Genomic DNA, 7,480 nt, shown 5'->3' with positions numbered 1-7,480 from the left:
CCATATATTTGAATCTTGGCCAAATCCTAGGTTTGACAAAGATTTAAACAAGTTTAAAACATGCAAATGAAAAGGGAAGCCTCTATCCTTCTTAATTAGTCACTCTAATATGAAGTTTTTGGGAGGTTTTGGAAATTTCCATGTTTGAAACCCAAAACCACTTCTCTTCATGCTTGACTTCATAAGAAAGAGTTTAGGGTTAGGGGGTAGATACATGATTTGTATGGTTTGAATATGCCCAAACCTTGTTTATCAACTTGAATATGCTTACTATATGACGTACATAAGAAGACTATGTACTTTGGTTTTTCAGTTTTCTATTTTTTTAAATTTGCTGCCCACTTGAATCTTGGTCAAATTAATCCTAGGGTTGACCATGATTTAAACAAGTCTATAACATGAAATGAAAAGGTAAGCATGGATCCTTCTTAGTCACTCTAAAATGAAGCTTTTGGGATGTGTTCTTGAAATTTCCATGTTTGAAACCCAAAACGACACTTCTTTTCATGCTTTGGTTTTTCATTCTTTTGATTTTTTTCTGATTTTTTATGCCCATTTGAATCTTGGTCAAATATATCCTAGGTTTGACCAAGATTTAAACAAGTTTAAAACATGACAATGAAAAGGTAATTAATCATGGATCCTTCTTAATTAATCAGTCAGTCTAATTAAAATGAAGCTTTTGGGAGGTTTTTCAAATTTCCATGTTTGAAACCCAAAACCACACTTCTTTTCATGCTTGACTTCATTTGTAAGACACAGTGTAGGGTTAGGGGTAGATGACTTGTTTGATTTGAATGTGTCTAGACCTTCTTCATGAACTTTTGAATGCTTACTATATGACATAAGAAGATTATGTGCTTTCGTTTTTTTATTTTTTTTATTTCTTATTTTATGCTCATTTGAATATTGGTCAAATCCTAGGTTTGACCAAGATTTGTCTGGTTTGAATATGTCTAGACCTTGTTTGAATATGTCTAGACCTTGTTTGAATATGTCTAAACCTTGTGCAATAGGTACGCAAACTCCCAGCCATTTTCTTTGTAAAGAGAAGACGCATCAGGATGCGTATTGGAAGTCTCTGGGTCCTTCAGGATCCTTCGGTTGTCCCTCTCACAAAAAAAAACAAATCTCTCTCATTCTCGGCCTCGCTCGACTCGCTCGCTCGCTCGCACCTTGTATGGTTTAAGGGTTAGGGGTAGGGGTAGATACATGATTTGTATGGTTTAAATATGTCTAGACCTTGTTTATCAACTTTAATGCTTACTATATGACATAAGAAGATTATGTGCTTTGGTTTTTCATTTTTTCTATTTTTTTTTAATTTTATGCCCATATATTTGAATCTTTGTCAAATCCTAGGGTTTTTGAAATTTCCATGTTTGAAACCCAAAACCACTTCTCTTCATGCTTGACTTCATATATAAGACAGAGTTTAGGGGTTAGGGGGTATAGATACATGATTTGTCTGGTTTGAATATGTCTAGAACTTGTTTGTCAACTTTAATGCTTACTATATGACATAAGAAAACTATGTGCTTTGGTTTTTCATTTTTCTGATTTTTTTAATGCCCATTTGAATCTTGTCAAATCCTAGATTTGACCAAGATAATTTAAACAAGTTTAAAACATGAAAATGAAAAGGGAAGCATGTATCCTTCTTAGTCACTCTAAAATGAAGCTTCCGGGAGGTTTTTGAAATTTCCATGTTTAAACCCAAAACCACTTCTCTTCATGCTTGACACTTCATAAGACAGAGTTTAGGGGTTAGGGGGTATATAGATACATGATTTGTCTGGTTTGAATATGTCTAGACCTTTTTTGTCAACTTTAATGCTTACTATATGACATAAGAAAACTATGTGCTTTGGTTTTTCATTTTTCTGATTTTTTATATTTTGATGCCCATTTGAATCTTGTCAAATCCTAGATTTGACCAAGATAATTTAAACAAGTTTAAAACATGAAAATGAAAAGGGAAGCATGTATCGTTCTTAGTCACTCTAAAATGAAGTTTTTGGGAGGTTTTTGAAATTTCCATGTAGGAAACCCAAAACCACTTCTCTTCATGCATGATTGACTTCATAAGACAGAGTTTAGGGTTAGGGGTAGATATATACATGATTTTTATGGTTTGAATATGTCTAGACCTTGTTTATCAACTTGAATGCTTACTATATGACATAAGAATGCTATGTGCTTTGGTTTTTATTTTTCTATTTTTTGAATTTTATACCCATATATTTGAATCTTTGTGAAATCCTAGGTTTGACCAGGATTTAAACAAGTTTAGAACATGAAAATGAAAAGGTAAGCCTGGATCCTTCTTAGTCACACTCTAAAATGAAGCTTTTGGGAGGTTCTTGAAATTTCCATGTTTGAAACCCAAAACCACTTCTCTTGATGATTGACTTAATAAGACAGAGTTTAGGGTTAGGGGTAGATACATGATTTTCCTTGTTTGAATATGTCTAGACCTTGTTTATCAACTTAATTAATTGAATGCTTACTATATGACATAAGAAGACCTTGATTTTTCAATTTTTTTGAATTTTTTGATTTTTGATGCCCATTTGAATCTTGGTCAAATCATAGGTTTGACCAAGATTTGAACAAGTTTAAATCATGAATATGAAAAATTAACCATCTATCCTTCTTAGTCACTCCAAAATGTAGCTCTTGGGAGGGTTTTTGAAATTTCCATGTTTGAAACAAAAAACCACTTCTCTTCATGCATGCTTGACTTCATAAAGATAGAGTTTAGGGTTAGGGGTAGATATATACATGATTTTCTGGTTTGAATATGTCTAGACTTTGTTTATCAACTTGAATGCTTACTATATGACATGCAAAGACTTGCTTTGGTTTTTGATTTTGTTTAATTTTGAATTTTTATGCCGATTTAAATCTTGGTCAAATCCTAGGTTTGACCATGACTTAAACAAGTTTAAAACATGAATATGTAAAAGTAAGCATGTATCCTTCTTAGTCACTCCAAAATGAAGCTCTTAATTAAGAGGGTTTTTGAAATTTCCATGTTTGAAACCAAAAACCACTTATCTTCACATGCATGCTTGACTTTATAAGACAGAGTTTAGGGTTAGGGGTAGATACATGATTTTTCAGGTTTAATATGTCTAGACCTTGTTTATCAACTTAATTGAATGCGCGCATACTATATGACATAAGAAGACCTTGGTATTCATTTTATTTGAATTTTTATGCCCATTTGAATCTTGGTCAAATCCTAGGTTTGACCAAGATTTGAACAAGTTTAAAACATGAATATGAAAAGGTAAGCATGCATGTATGCTTCTCAGTCACTCCAAAATGAAGCTCTTGGAAGGGTTTTTGAAATTTCCATGTTTGAAACCAAAAACCACATCTCTTCATGTTTGACTTCATAAGACAGAGTTTAGGGTTAGGGGTAGCCACATACATGATTTTTCTGGTTTGAATATGTCTAGACCTTGTTTATCAACTTAATTGTATGCTTATTATATGACATAAGAAGACTATGTGCATTGGGTTTTCATTTTTTATCCCCATTTGTTGAATCTTGGTCAAATCCTAGGTTTGACCAAGATTTAAACAAGTTTAAAACATGAATAATATGAAAAGTAACCTGCATCGATCCTTCTTAGCCACTCCAAAATGAAGCTCGTGGGAGGTTTTTGAAATTTCCATGATTTTTCTGGTTTGAATATGTCTAGACCTTGTTTATCAACTTGAATGCTTACTATATGACATACACAGACTATGTGCTTTGGTTTTTGATTTTTTTTTTGAATTCTTATGCCCATTTGAATCTTCATCAAATCCTAGGTTTGACCATGACTTAAACAAGTTTAAGACATGAATATGACAAAGTAATCATGTATCCTTCTTAGTCACCCCAAAATGAAGCTCTTGGGAGGGTTTTTAAAATTTCCATGTTTGAAACGAAAAACCACTTCTCTTCACCATGCATGCTTGACTTCATAAGACAGAGTTTAGGGTTAGGGGGTAGATACATGATTTTTCTGGTTTGAGTATGTCTAGACCTTGTTTATCAACTTAATTGAATGCTTACTATATGACATAAGAAGACCTTGGTTTTTCAATTTTTTTTTGAATTTTTATGCCCATTTGAATCTTGGTCAAATCCTAGGTTTGACCAAGATTTGAACAAGTCTAAAACATGAATATAAAAAAGTAAGCATGTATGCTTCTTAGTCACTCCAAAATGAAGCTCTTGGGAGGGTTTTCGAAATTTCCATGTTTGAAACCAAAAACCACATCTCTTCATGCTTGACTTCATAAGACAGAGTTTAGGGTTAGGGGGTAGATACATGATTTTTCTGGTTTGAGTATGTCTAGACCTTGTTTATCAACTTAATTGAATGCTTACTATATGACATAAGAAGACTATGTGCCTTGGTGTTTCATTTATTTTGATTTATTTTGAATTTTATGCCCATTTTTATGCCCATTTAAACAAGTTTAAATCATGAATATGAAAAATTAGTCACTCCAAAATGTAGCTCTTGAGAGGGTTTTTGAAATTTCCATGTTTGAAACCAAAAACCACTTCTCTTCATGCATGCTTTGACTTCATAAGATAGAGTTTAGGTTTTGGGGTAGACGACGCGCGCCGACGCGTGGACGAAATTTATTCTCTGTCCCCACGACATGCACTTGCCGAGTGTCTTCAACGATCGACACGAGCAGTGAAGCTTTTATGGAGCCCAGCGGAGAGGGGCTCCATTTCTCGAGCGGTAGCGAGGTGACATGGTGACATGCACCATGTCACCGTGTGACATGCGGCCTAAATCCAAATTTAAACATTGCGAAAAAATCTGAAAAAAATCATGCACGTTCACAGGTCATATTAAGATAACCCCCAAAAGTTTCAGATCAAAATTCGAAACATACATCGAGAAACAAAAAAGAGAAACTCAGATGTGAATAGTCTACAGAGAAACTCAGATTTGAATTCGGGAACTATTCATGACAGATTTCTCTTTTTTGTTTCTCGATGTATGTTTCGAATTTTGACTTGAATTTTTTAGGGGTTATCTTAATATCTATGAACATGCATGATTTTTCACATATTTTAGCTTCTATTTATGCGGTGCCGTGGAGGTGGGGGTCTGGTCGTCACCCTCCTCCTCCCCACCTCATTTCCTCCACTGTCTCGCAACTCCTTGATCTACTACTCCTATCCATATACATGCCACTCAAATGGATGTATTTGTAGATACATCCATTTTAGTGGCAGTTAATATGGACCGGAGGAAGTACTAATAATATGAGGCATGTTTTTGAGCTGGCCCTGTTTAGTAGAGTTTACATTTGAGAGTTACATCTTTCTACCACCATTATTTTTGATTTAGCTTGTCTTTTGTGCCCACCATTTTATCGAGCAGGGTTAATGCAAGATCCATAGCAAACTAGCTTCTCATGACATTTTTTTGGCGGAGTGCATCTTCTCATGGCGAGCTAGCGACTTTGCCACTAGAGTTTTTTTTTGTTGAACTAGTACATTTTTTGGATTTTCCCATTTTATTTGTGCACAAGCTATGAGCCGCCCGCAATTCAGCACCATATATTGGCGGGATTTTCTAGTTCAATTGTTTTGTACTAGGATATTAGCAGGATGCTATCTTCTAGGGATTTCATTTCCCCTATATCCAGCCCCACCCACGGACAAGCAAGGGCCTCTCTCCCTACCTCGCACCTAGTCCGTCTCGCTCCCTCTCAGTCCTCCATCCGTAGCCGACATCCACCGCGCCGGAGCCAGCTCAGCGACGCCATCAACCACACTCCGTCCGCTTCGTCGGATCTGCTTCCCCGACTCACTGGTTCATCTTACCGGCTGGCGAGATCGGTACACAAAGCGCCACCATGATCCACCGAACCAAAACGAACGGCCAACGCGCCACCTCCCCAGTCGACCAAGGTTGAAAACTTTGTCCGGCAGCTTTTGTTATGTATTTGATTTCCGAGACTAGTTTACTACTTGCTTCCACTGCTTGTTATTAGCATCTGTTTTTTTTTGTAATGCCTGCTAGATATTCCCCTCGAGAATGCCTACGAAGAATCTCGGAGGCAAAATATCTTGCAGAATAAGATAATTGCAGCCAAGCTCGGCATACTGTGGAATGGGACAAAATCACCGCACCCCAAGTCGTTGCCGAGATTTTTCACCCGTGTGATGTGCCGCCAAAAGGACGATTCCGTGGGGCAGCTGCTGAAGAAGGTATTTAGCCGCACTGCTCAAATTTCATATGTGTTGTTTGCAGATTGATTTGATGAACTTTGATTTGCAGCAGCTAGCCACTGCTCATGTTCCTAACAAAGACAGTGAGCGCGCCAGTGATGCAGACATTGGTAGAAAGGAGGCGGGATTTGGTCCTATTGTTCTAGCAAGCAATCATTTGAGAGGCCGCCTAGGATCAGCACATCTGGATCCTCCTGAGCTCAACATTAAGGAGGTAATTTTATAATAGTGTTTTAAACATGACATAATCTAATGTACTGAAAGAGATCAAACTGTCAACTGGAGTGGAGTGGTATAGATGGTAGAGATATAGATATAGATTTCAGATTTCGTAATTTTTTCTTGAAAATAGGGTTGCCCCGGCCTCTGCATCCAAATGATGCACCCACCCTTTTATTGCAATGTTTTAGACTCCATTTAAGGTTTAGAAACTCATGGGTTGCTCAAAGTGGTGACATGAATCAACCAACATATTTCCTTTTAATCTGCTGATTGATTTTATGCATGGCAAATCGCGAAGCAAGTGACTGCTCATGTCCACGCCAAGCAGCATTGTAGCACAGATGTCGAGTTCCAGGTGATGCAAACGTTTGTAGGAACAAAACAGAAGGATGTGGCACTGGGGAAGCTAAGATTAGGCGTCTTCAAAAGGACTTGGATGTGGCCACTTGGCGGAACAAAGAAATGAACCGAGGATGGAATTCTACAATTCAAGATGGCCTACATGCTGTTGCTGATCTGCAGAAGCTAGTGGCTGGCAACTTGGTTACCGCTTTAGCTGATGCAGATGTCCATGAGATCAACTGGACGATCTTGGAACAGGTGAAAGCACGAGCAGAAACTCTGCACTCATCTTTGCAGGTAGATGATTTTCAAAGGGTGATGCAAGAGCCGCTATATGAATAGATTGTTGTTTTCAGTTGATGATGTCCCTGGTTCTTTTGTTTACTTATGTGCTGGTAGTACTTAGGGGAACTAGCTTGTACAAGTAATTTTTTCCGATAAAGTTGTACAAGTAAATGGCACATGCTTCGCATGTTTGACCAATTAAGTTAAAAAGCTTCACAAAATCCTGCGTCGAAGTTGTTTCACTAAAAAAAAGAGCTCTCACGTGCAAGGCACGTGTAATTTACTAGTATATACTAGTACTAGTAGAGATGGTACACCTAGACATTAGAGATTTGTTTGTTTTAAAGATATTTTTAATTGTGTACAAGA

The 7,480-nt window shown here is 36.9% G+C and overlaps 1 long non-coding RNA gene across 1 annotated transcript; it reads left to right on the top strand.

The window, feature by feature from the left end:
• Window positions 1-5,802: 5,802 nt before the first annotated feature.
• LOC139832987 (uncharacterized) lies at window positions 5,803-6,430 on the top strand. The gene is made up of 3 exons (XR_011747922.1): window positions 5,803-5,941; window positions 6,054-6,241; window positions 6,312-6,430. It is a non-coding gene; the product is annotated as an uncharacterized lncRNA (long non-coding RNA).
• Window positions 6,431-7,480: the final 1,050 nt, after the last annotated feature.

This window comes from Lolium perenne, chromosome 7 (genome assembly GCF_019359855.2).
Source record: "Lolium perenne isolate Kyuss_39 chromosome 7, Kyuss_2.0, whole genome shotgun sequence".
Taxonomy (NCBI): domain Eukaryota; kingdom Viridiplantae; phylum Streptophyta; class Magnoliopsida; order Poales; family Poaceae; genus Lolium; species Lolium perenne.
Note: the sequence above shows the minus strand (reverse complement) of the source record. Positions and strands in the feature narration are given on the sequence as shown.